The sequence below is a fragment of the Leuciscus leuciscus genome, assembly GCF_965113295.1.
Source record: "Leuciscus leuciscus genome assembly, chromosome: 6".
Classification (NCBI taxonomy): Eukaryota; Metazoa; Chordata; class Actinopteri; order Cypriniformes; family Leuciscidae; genus Leuciscus; species Leuciscus leuciscus.
Window position 1 is genome coordinate 5475284 of NC_138730.1, and position 11916 is coordinate 5487199.

General features: G+C 48.5%; 1 protein-coding gene across 1 annotated transcript in view; it reads left to right on the plus strand.

Annotated features, from left to right (window-relative positions):
• LOC309501939 (uncharacterized protein) overlaps positions 1–4617 on the plus strand; it is a 109722-nt gene extending 105105 nt beyond the window's left edge. The window contains exon 12 of the mRNA XM_082174232.1: positions 4159–4617. The gene's annotated coding sequence lies outside the window, so the exon portion shown is untranslated. The remainder of the gene's footprint in view (positions 1–4158) is intronic.
• The last annotated feature ends 7299 nt before the right edge of the window (positions 4618–11916 follow it).

Below are 11916 nucleotides of genomic sequence, written 5' to 3' on the forward strand. Positions count from 1 at the left end.
GTGTTAAAGGAATTTAAACCCTTTTTGACCGCCAAGGGTGCCTCACTAAGAAGGACGTGATCGTAAATAAATGTACAGGTTCCACCATTGTTATTTCTGGACGAGAGGAGCGCTTGAACCCGGAAAAGGCTAAACGTCACGCGTGACGTCAGACTTAACAATCGGATACTTGCATGTTATCTGTGAGGCTTTATCAATGTGAGGCTTTATTTTTGACGCTTTTGGTGCTATTGCGAGCGATAGTAAACTTGCGTTTATTAACAGACTAATGTGTCTTTCGGAAGAACATTGTAGCCAAAACTACTTCTCTCTGTGTACATCTATGACGAGTCACGCAGGTACTGTGCTACTCTGCAGCGGCAGCGATCCGAACCAGGGTAAAATAGTCCCAATGTAAACACTTATTATACGTGTACCATAGTGATTCAGGATAAGACAAAAACACGGATTGGAAATGGATTCATGATGAACTCGCTCATTATATAAATTTTGTAAATTTTTAACAGAAAAAAGTTAATGATTTTATTTAATGCTCATTGCTCAACTTTTCAAAATATGACGCGACCCCCCACAGAACTCGCTGAGGCCCCCTTGTGGGCCGCGACCCCCCTGTTGGGAACCAATGTCCTAGAGAATCTCTTGCAGGAGTTAATGTAAAACCACTGTAGTTCCTGAGACTGAAAGGAGACGGTCTCTCTTCTGTTGCTGTGTTCACAGACGGCTACATATCCGTGATGAATGTGGAGCTGAACATTAAGGAGATGCTGGAGCTGGGGAAGAAGGCATCGCAGGCCGCCGGACGAGGCCAGACCGATGGAGATAACCTCAGTGTCAGCAGCAGGTACAGAACTAATATGAAAAACATTCATATCCAGACAAACTCAATGACATCATGCATAGGAAATAAAGTTCACTAGCAAGTTAACCATGGATTGGCAGCTAGGGGTGTAACGATACATTGACATGGATCAAAAGACTAATGATACGATTTATTGATGCAACGCCTTTATTTCGACACTCAACATCTCTGGCTGTGCTTACACTGGCACAAAAAAAATCCTATTTTTTACTTGCATCTGACACGTGTGTTGCACACATGCAAACGCACAAATACACACAAGATCTGCTTTTTTCCACATGCGTTTTGAACCACTTCTAAATGTTTAAATGTGGTTTCCCACAAAGATCGTATCTTTGAAACAGACGTGCCTGTATGTCCTCATGCTAAAACTCACTTTTCTTTTTACTAAGGTGGAAACTTTATAGTAAAGAAATGTAACTTTATAGTTAAGAAGAACAGAAACATTGAGGAGCACAGAAATTGGTGTTCAACCCGTGAATGTTTAAAATAAAACTGCTTTGCTACTGAAAGCTTGATTATAGGCTATTTCTCAGCACTGAGGTGATAACCGCTGTGTTTGTAAATGAGCAGCTTCACTATTACACACAGCTGTAATTCACACTTGTTATCTCAGGCCTTGTCCACACTAATACGTTTTCCTTTGAAAACGCATCTTTTTCTCTTCATTTTGGCCTTCCGTCACACTGAGACCCCGTTTTTAGCAACGAAAACTAACCTTTTTGAAAACACTCTCCAAAGTGGATACATTTGAAAACGCAGTTCTCTTACGAGAGGTCTCTCGTACTGCGTAAGATATCTTACGCTAGGGGAAAATACTTTTTCCGCGAGATATTGAAGCCAAAAATTATCCTTAATTTTGTAATAATGCAAAACGCGTTGCAGCAGCAATGCAGACATAGGCGAGACAGCTCGCGCGCCTATTGGCTGCTCTGCGGCAACTGCAGCAGCCTATCGAGCGAGGCCTGGCGTGACGCCAGACCCAATCAGGGCACTTCGCGCCCGCTGCGTCACGTCCCGCCGAAATGGGCGTGGTCTAGGCCTATAAATACCGCTCGCAGGCAGCTATTATCTGATTTCTCATCCTTCAAGCGAAGCACACGCATCGCTGGAGCTGGAGAAGAAGCCGCGCCGTCTGAGAGAGAGCACCTTCAGCGGGACGAGTCACTGAAGTCGCTGGCCGCGCCGCCTTCCTGCCTTCCTGCTGCGCTTTCCGGCGCTCATATCCTTTCCATTACACTGTACTCTGTTTGTGTGTGTGTGTCGCCGCTGCGACACACATTCTAAAAGAGCTAGCGTCTTTTTCAAGATGCCTTCCTGCGGCTCGTGCAGAGCCACACTGAGCGACGGGGACCGCCACGTGGTTTGCGTTTCCTGCCTGGGTGAGGAACATGCAGTTCTCGCGCTCGCTGACGGCGGCTGCCCTCACTGCGAGCTGATGACTATGGCGACTCTGAGGACTCGCCTGGCCTTCTTCGCTGAGACTGCTCCCCCGCCCGCCGCGGTGTCGCGCCGTAAAAAGCGCCGTGCCCAGCGGGTCCCGGAACCTTCCCCCAGCCACCAAAGCTCGCCGGTTCGCCCGCTTGCTTCCCCGGCTTCGTCAGCCTCTCTTCCTGACGGACAGCGGCCGCCGTCTGCCGCCGCTTCCGTCGACATCGCTGATGAGGAAGCCCTGCTGGGAGAGGATGATTCCTGCTCTATCCTGGCGTCAGGCAGTGAGGATTGGGCGGGCTCTGAGGATCCCGCGCCCCCTGCCCGCACATCGTCAGGCAAGAGAGCGTCCATCGAGACGGAGCTCATGCGAGTACTCGCACAGGCCGCGGCGAGCCTCGGCCTCGAGTGGTCTTCGCCCGAGCAGCCCGCTCACAACCGGCTGGATGGATTTTTCCTGCCTGGGGAGCGCGCTTCGCCTGCGTCCAGACCAGCGCCCTTTCTTCCTGAGTTACACGAAGAAGTCGCTAAGTCCTGGAACGCCCCTATTCAGCTAGAGTGCGTCCTGCTGTCTCTTTGGCATTCTCCGCAGTTGACGATGCCAAGAACAAAGGATACCTTTCGCTGCCGCCGGTCGAAGAGGCGATAGCGGCCCACTTATGTCCGCCCTCCACTGGACGGCGCGCTAAGTGTGCCCTACCCTCTAAAGCTTGCCGCACGACGTCAAGCCTGCTCCGCCGCGCTTTCTCCGCCGCCGGGCAAGCTGCGTCAGCGCTGCACACCATGGCTACGCTTCAGATCTTCCAGGCCGATCTCCTCCGTAAGCTGGATGAGGAAGGACCTGACGCGATCTGCGTGCCGGACTTAAGTGCCACAGACCTCGCTCTCCGTGCTACTAAGTCTGCAGCGCAGGCCATTGGACGGAATATGGCCTCTCTCACTGTGACCGAGAGACATCTTTGGCTGACGCTCTCGGAAATGGCCGAGTCCGAGCGCACCGCGTTCCTCAACGCCCCGCTTTCCGCCACAGGCCTCTTTGGATCCTCCGTCAAGGATTTTGCGGAGAGATTCGCAGAGGTACAGAAAGCGTCACAGGCTATGAAGCACTTCCTCCCGAAGCGCTCCAGCTCTGCAGCAGGCCGTGCGAAACCGTCTGCTCAGAGCTCACAGCCACCGTCCACTGCCTCCACTTCGCAGCGCCGCCAGGCCCGAAGCGCGAGACCGCGCTCCCGCTCATCCGGTCGCCGCCCCGCCGTGCGTGGCCCGCGACCTAGGATTGCGGTGAAGCCCGAGGCCCCGAAGTCGTCCTAGCACGACTAGGAAAACGACGGTGTTCAAGTCCCGCTGCGGCCAGACTCACACCAAAGCTATTCGCTCGTCCAGTTCCAGCAAATGTGACTGTTCCAGTGTTTTCTGCAGCCAACAAGCCGGTTCTGTCACCCGCTTGCCTGCACACAAATGCCGTTTTCACGGCTACCCAGATAAATCCCCAAAAGAGTGTATTTTCTGGTGTCCCGGCCACGGCCGATGGTGTCTCATGTGTAGTAAGAATGCCCACTGCCCAGTGCCCATCTCTACACACAAGCAAAGCCTGTCACACAGGGCTCGCGCACATAAAACCGACTCAGATCGGTTGCGCTTCAAACATGGTGAATGTGCCCACTACCCAGTGCCCACTAACACCACGTTATGCATGTCTCACGGTTTCTGTAAAAACGAAACCAACGTGCACTCGCTTCACTCAAGCGAACGATGCTTTCGGTGTGATAAATGTGCCCGCTGTCCCGCGCCCACATCCACACATAGACATGACAGTTCCCACGGGAACCGCCCAGCCCTCCCCCTCGTGGTTGACCACCGCAGAGGAGTCGAGCGCGGGCAATCTGCCCGCTGTTATCAGCGCGCCCCATGCCTCAAATGTCACGAGCGCGACGCTTGTGTTGCAGCACGTCGAAGCTTCTCCATCGCTGAGCGAGCGGAGCGCGCTTCGTATTCAACCCCTAGCTATCCATGCAGACGCATGGGCAGAGCTGCCCGGGGTTTCGAAGTGGGTGCTGAACATTATAAAAAGAGGCTATTCGCTACAGTTTCGCCGACGCCCTCGCCGCTATGCGGCGCGCGTCGAGACCACGGTAAAAACAGAAGTAGCACATTTACTTCGAGCCGAAGTGGCGAAACTATTGAGCAAAGGGGCCATAGAGCCTCTCTCTCAAGTTCAGAGCGAAGGAGGGCTATACAGCAGATACTTCCTGGTACCGAAAAAAGACGGGGGTCTCAGACCCATACTAGATCTAAGGCAACTGAACAGAGTGCTTGTGAAGCGACAGTTCAGGATACTTGTGCAGATTCGCCAAGGAGATTGGTTTGTGTCAATAGATCTGAAAGACGTGTATTTTCAAATACAGATAGCGTCACGTCACAGGCGATATTTGAGATTCGCCTTCGAGGGCCAGGCATATCAGTACACCGTCCTGCCGTTCGGTTTATCCCTGGCACCCCGTACATTTACGAAGTGCATGGATGCGGCACTCACACCCCTCAGAATGAGAGGCATGCGAGTACTGAACTATTTGGACGATTGGCTGATTCTAGCGCAATCTCGCTCAGTGCTCATAGAACACACGACCGTTTTACTCGATCACCTCGAGAATTTGGGTCTCAGTGTCAATTGGGCGAAGAGCTCTCTGTCACCCAGTCAGAAGATATCTTTCCTGGGCACAGAATTGGACTCGCTGTCCATGATAGCGCGACTATCACCACAGCGCGCGGTAGACATTCAACGCACAGCGAACTCGTTCCGCTGCGGCGTGTCTGTCCCGCTCAAGAAATTTCAGAAGATGCTAGGTTTCATGGCCTCAGCATCATCAGTGCTCCAGCTGGGCCTGCTCCGCATGCGCCCGCTGCAGTTTTGGCTGAAAGCGCGAGTCCCACGCAGAGCGTGGGCATCCGGTTTGCTTCGCCTCAGGGTCAATCAGAAGTGCGTCACAGCTCTGAAACCTTGGAGAGCGAACGACTGGTACCAATCAGGTGTAAGCCTGGGGACTTCCTCGAGGGTGAAAGTGGTGTCCACGGACGCGTCCACCTCGGGATGGGGAGCGCTGCTCGAGGGCAGACCGTTCTTCGGCCGGAACGGGAGAAGCTCCTGCACATAAAACTGCCTCGAAATGCTGGCAGTAGACAACGCGCTGACGCGTTTTTGTCCCCAAATAAAAGGACGCCACGTCCTGGTCCGTTCGGACAACATGTCTGTGGTGTCCTACATAAATTGCCAGGGCGGCCTCAGGTCCAGGAACCTGTACAGGCTGGCAGAACGCCTCCTGGTATGGGCTCAGTGCAACCTGCGCTCGCTCAGAGCAGCGCACGTGCCAGGGCTCCTGAATATAGGACCAGACAGACTGTCCAGGAACAATGTTCCGGCAGGCGAATGGTCTCTACACCCACAGACAGTCCAACTGCTGTGGAAGAAATTCGGCAGAGCGGAAGTAGACCTGTTCGCGTCTCAAGAAAACGCTCACTGTCCGGAATTTTTCTCCAAGAGCAGGGACGCGCTGGACCATGTGTGGCCCCGCCGCCCGCTCTATGCTTTTCCCCCCGTCTCTCTCCTGCCTCAGGTGATAGAGCGGATCAGGGAAGAAGGATGCTCAATATTGCTGGTGGCACCGTTCTGGGAAAACCAACCTTGGTTCCCAGTCGTGATGCAGTTAGCAAGTACTGCCCCGTGGCCAGTACCAGTGAGGAGAGACCTCCTCTCACAGGCCCACGGCTCGATCTGACATCCTCACCCGGAATTATGGTCCCTTCATGTCTGGGCCATCAACGGGTACATGTTGGACTCCCTAAAGGAGTATTAAACACGATCACGCAGGCTAGAGCTCCGTCTACGAGACGGCTCTACTCCTCGAAATGGTCAGTGTTTTCGGGCTGGTGCACAGCCCGTGGTGTGTCACCCACAGACTGTGGTGTGACGGAGGTGCTTTCCTTCCTACAAGAGCTGTTGGATAAGGGCAGGGCCCCCTCCACGCTCAAAGTTTATGTGGCGGCTATAGCAGCGTTCTCAGGAACAACGCTTGGTCAGTCAATAGGAAGGAACGATTTAGTCATCCGCTTCCTTAGAGGGGCTAAGAGACTGAATCCTCCCAGACCTCCCTCAGTCCCCGTATGGGACCTTTCTACGGTTCTGGAAGCCATGAAAGGTGCACCATTTGAGCCTTTACAGTCAATTGATTTGAAACACCTGTCTTTCAAGACTGTGTTTCTGCTGGCTCTCGCTTCAGTGAAGCGCATAGGGGATCTACACGCGCTCTCTGTGAGCGCGGCGTGCATGGAGTTTGGGCCTAATGACTCAAAAGTTATACTCAAACCTAAGCACGGTTATGTTCCAAAATCCCTCAACACACCGTTTAGGGCGCAGGTTATCTCCCTGTCAGACGCGAGCCTCCTTTGCCCAGTCAGGGCATTACGAGCTTATGTGTCTCGCTCGTCTGTTTTCAGACAGACGGAGCAGCTCTTTGTTTCGTTTAGCGGACGTTCTAAGGGACTAGCCGCGTCGAAACAGAGCCTATCCAGATGGATAGTTGATGCTATAGCGCTGGCATACGCCTCCAAGGGCATGCAGTGCCCGTTGGGTGTCAGAGCGCACTCCACGAGAGGCATGGCCTCTTCATGGGCCTGGTCAAGTGGGATTGCCTTGCAAGATATTTGTATGGCGGCAGGCTGGGCCTCCCCGTCTACATTTATAAGGTTCTATAACCTAGAGGTTCCCGCCCTGCAGGCCAGGCTGCTGTCGGTCTAAGTTTACCAGTATTATCTGACCTGATGCTATCAGCTCAGAATGCTGCGTCTACTGAGCACAGCTCAATGTTCGACAGTGAAAAGTAGCAGCACGAGATGTGCCTGGGCAAACTGTGTAAGACCCACATTCCCCCATCAGTTCAGGCCGTACCCCGCCCTGTCTGTATGATGAAATTCGTGTCTAAGCGACGCTGCCATATGTGGAAGAGTGCGGCTTCGCCCCTCCCTCTTCCCGGACTCCCTGTGAGTTCCCTGAGTGATTGTGCACTATATGTACCCCGGGCTTTCGCCCTTGGGTCTTTGGTGTCAGATCTCAGCATGCACGGCGTTTTGCATTGGGTCCCCTAGCGTAAGATATCTTACGCAGTACGAGAGACCTCTCGTAAGAGAACGTACTCGGTTACTAACGTAACCTCGGTTCTCTCTAGAAGAGGGAACGAGTACTGCGTATCTTGCCGTGCATGCACACGCTCTGGTTGCTTCGATGATGAAAAACCAGATAATAGCTGCCTGCGAGTGGTATTTATAGGCCTAGACCACGCCCATTTCGGCGGGACGTGACGCAGCGGGCGCGAAGTGCCCTGATTGGGTCTGGCGTCACGCCAGGCCTCGCTCGATAGGCTGCTGCAGTTGCCGCAGAGCAGCCAATAGGCGCGTGAGCTGCCTCGCCTATGTCTGCATGCTGCCGCAACGTGTTTTGCATTATTACAAAATTAAGGATAATTTTTGGCTTCAATATCTCGCGGAAAAAGGATTTTCCCCTAGCGTAAGATATCTTACGCAGTACTCGTTCCCTCTTCTAGAGAGAACCGAGGTTACGTTAGTAACCGAGTACGTTTTCGTGTTGTAGTGTGGCGTTAGAAAACTGACTGACGCAAGTTTAGTCATGTGACGCATATTGAACCCACAGATATTCATGTTTATACTGGTATTGTGCCTGTTATGTGTTATTCACTTTCTCACAGTTGCTAAATATGTTCCTTCACACACTCTTCATATCACAGTCCTGCAAACATGATAGAAAATGTACTCACATTTGCTGTCCTGCGGTAAAACATGAGAGGATTTGTGTTTGACTAAACCTATAATGGTGAGTGAGAGCGACCTGGACGATCAGTGAATGCGGAGATATTTTGCTAAATAAAATGCCAGAAGAATTGCGTGTTAACTTGATTATGTCTGTTCTGTCTGTATCATCTCAGTGAGCTTTTATGAGGGTTTACGCATGCGCTGTAAGGAGAAGTTAGCGTTTCCCGACGTTTCAGTGTGGATGAGAAACTTTTGGAGAACGCTAGTGTGGATGAGAGAGCGTTTTGAAACAAACTCCTTTTTCAAATCTGTCCGGATTAATACAATCTTCTTTGCCAGAAATGAATGTAAACACAGATATTGGATGCCAGTCGTGTCTAAATTAAATGTAAACTGGCTCAAAGAAAAAATATCAGATGTGTGCGTTAAGACTTGCAGTGTAAACACAGCCTGTGTCGACCGCTCTGACACTTTCTCTTGTAAACTGTGCATCATAATGTAATCAAGAGCATATTTTTACTGCAGAAACGCAGTGTTGGAAATTTTAACCCAGTGTTTAACAGTGTTTAAAATTTTTATATTTGTTGTGAATGTCCCAATTACTGGTTTTGTAAAGTAGGTACATAATATTACTATATCAATCGATCTACCACTAAATCGGATCGTAACTCTATCGGTTTTAAGCTGTTGGCAAATATCGAACATCTGGATAAGAGAATCTATTTTGTATTGTATCGCGACAAAACGTTAGAGTTGCACCCCTGTTGGCAACCTTGTGTTGTAAAACTGTACTAATTTACACTTGAGGAATAGAAGAATTACTGCAAGATGAATATCCTGTGAAGCCATTTGATTTATTTCTGCTCTCTCTGGATGGATGTGTTTCAAACCCTTCTAGTTTCTGCTGTGTCATGTTAATCTCATTCACTAGTATACAAATCATAATCAAATGGTTTCATTATTTTATCAACATTGATTCATTTTCAAATAATTGTAGTAAATATCATATTTTATTGCAGCAATGGGTGTGCATGTATTAATTCCCATCGTTAAATTGTTTGATCACACACATCAGCCGTCGACCTGCTCTCTAAGATATGCACATCATACATATATAGGTTTTAATTCTTGGCTATTATGTATAATCATTATAGCGACTAAGAAAAGCCAACATTCAAAAGTAATTGTGTGTCCATAGATGTTGCGGTCTGAGCGTTCAGCTTCACGTTCATCACTGAACTGAAGGACTATTCTACATCTCATGATAGAAATGTAAAGCTCAGAGGTTAAAGATCCAGCACTGTCCTCTTCATCTGCTGTTCACTCACATCAGACACTGCACTGCATTAGTTTAAACACTATATCTACAGCATATCATAGTCAGACTATTAACCGCCACAGTGCCACGAGTGCGACTCATCTGAAACTGTTTGTTTTCAGGTCGTCTCATCAGAATCCTGTGTTTACCAGTAGCTGTAAGTTTTCTGCTTTTCTTGAATACTCACATGACACATTTCTGTGTGTGTTAGACCGTTTAGGCGCACAGCCTAAGGCTACTGTGCTTGTCAATGTTTTGCTCGGATTGCACAGAAAGCGTCCCGTCAGCAGCGGATTCACTTCTCTTCCGAAACAATGTTTTGAATTGATTGTAATCATAATTATTTTTTAAATTGAAATTAAGTTTATCTCCCTATAGTGAGAGCATGTCTGGCTTCAGTGCGTTTAACACCAGAGGCTGATGATGCGGTGAGATCCAGTTGCAGCGTCATCTTTAATAGGGAAAAGTGGTGACAGGAAGGCAAAAGCAAGGTTCAGAGGCAGAGATGAGCCTTGACTTTCTTGATAATACTATTAATTATTTGTCTGACGTCTCAGACAATCTCTAGTTTTCTCTCTTTTGTTCATGCTCTCAAACTGGTTGAACGAGTAAATAAGAATCAAAGCCTCCCACTGTACTTTAATCTATTTTAAATACTTTTAAAAAAGGTGCTAATAACATTGTCTGGGCCATTTTAGGATTTTCTGTGAAATTGCTATTTATTAGGGGCCAAGCACCAAAGATGCGGAGGCACCTATTGTTGTTTCTCCTTCTTCTCCTTCTCCTTCTCCTTCTCCTTCTCCTTCTCCTTCTCCTTCTCCTCCTTCTTCTCCTTCTCCTTCTCCTCCTTCTCCTTCTCCTTCTCCTTCTCCTTCTCCTTCTCCTCCTCCTCCTCCTCCTCCTCCTCCGCTCTGGTAGTCTATGGCAGCCTAAAGAACCGCTTGCGGGAAAGTTATGAAATTTGGGACACTGATAGAGGACAGTCCAAACTGTCACCATAGCAAATTTGGTGTCTTAAACCAATCCCTCTAGCGCCACCAACTGTCCAAAGTTGCACTCATGTTTATGGCAATAACTTTTGAACCACAAGGGTGAACCACAAAAATTATTTTGTCCTCTGATTCCTTGGATCAAGACGATTGGACTGCACGTCATTTTCCGTCATGGAAATTTTTCCGCCATTTTTAATTTTTCGAAAAACCTACTTTTTCGAACTCCCCCTAGGCCGTTGCTCTGATTTTCACGAAAATTGAACCAGATCATCTCCAGACCATGCTGACACAAAGTTATGGAATTCAAGTTGATTCGTCAAACCGTTTTCGATAAACCCACGAACAAATTTTACGTAGCGCTTGCGAAAACAGACATAAGGCTGTATCTCTGCAACACTTTATCATATTCAGACCAAACTTGGTACATATCATCACAAGCATGACCTGAGACTACATGCTGCGTTTCGGTGTAGTGCCACCTACTGGTCCGGAGATATGAAAAATGGCTATTTTTGCTTATAACTTCTGAACAGTTTGTCCAAAAATCATAAAATTGGTCTGGTTAGATTCAGGGCATTATGCTGAGTCGACTGATATCCAATTTTACCATTTCGGCCCTTTTGAATTTTGGGCAAAAATGCTGTATTTTAAGAACGCATGAACGGATTGTTACGAAACTTGGTATGGGTCATCAGCATGATGCCCTGAAGGAGCGTGCGAAGTTTCGAACTAGCGCCACCTAGTGGCCAAAAGCTACAACAAAATTTCCAAAAAGGCTGATAACTTTTAAATAAATCTGCCTATTGAAATGCCACTGGTCTTAATAGATTCCTTGGGTCACACCGAGAACATAGATACCAAGTTTACCTTATTTGGCTGAACTTCCTGTCCGCCATCTTGATTTTTATTCAAAACCTACTTTTTCGAACTCCTCCTAGACCGTTTGTCCAATTTTCACCAAAATCAAATCGTATCATCTCCAGACTGTGCCGACTAAAAGTTATGGATTTCGTGTCGATAGACGAAACCGTTTTCGTATAGGGAAGCAGCAAAGTTGAGGCATGATGCCAAAATGACTACTCAGGCTTTAGCTCTGCAATGCCTTGACAATGACACCAAACTTTGTGTCATTGTCACCTTACTCTGACCACATCACATCAGTTTTGTAACTGCGCCACCTATTGGTCAAAAGTGATAATCCATTAAATCATATTTTAAATGATTTATCAGTCATTTCACCTAAAATCCTCTTTAAATGTCTTTAATTGCTCATTGCTGCAGTTGGTCTGACACTTCTTGTCGTCTTAATCTGCTTGGCCCCGATAATTGCTGCTTGCAGCTATATTTTTTGATAGTTTTTGTTCAGTTGCACACAGAAGACATACATGTGTGGATACCAGTTTCTGGAAGAGATTGTGGATTATTTGAAAAAAGTGCAAGAGTGCCAATATTTTGGATGCATGTCAGTAAAAAGTAAAATGGTGTGTTTTTATTTT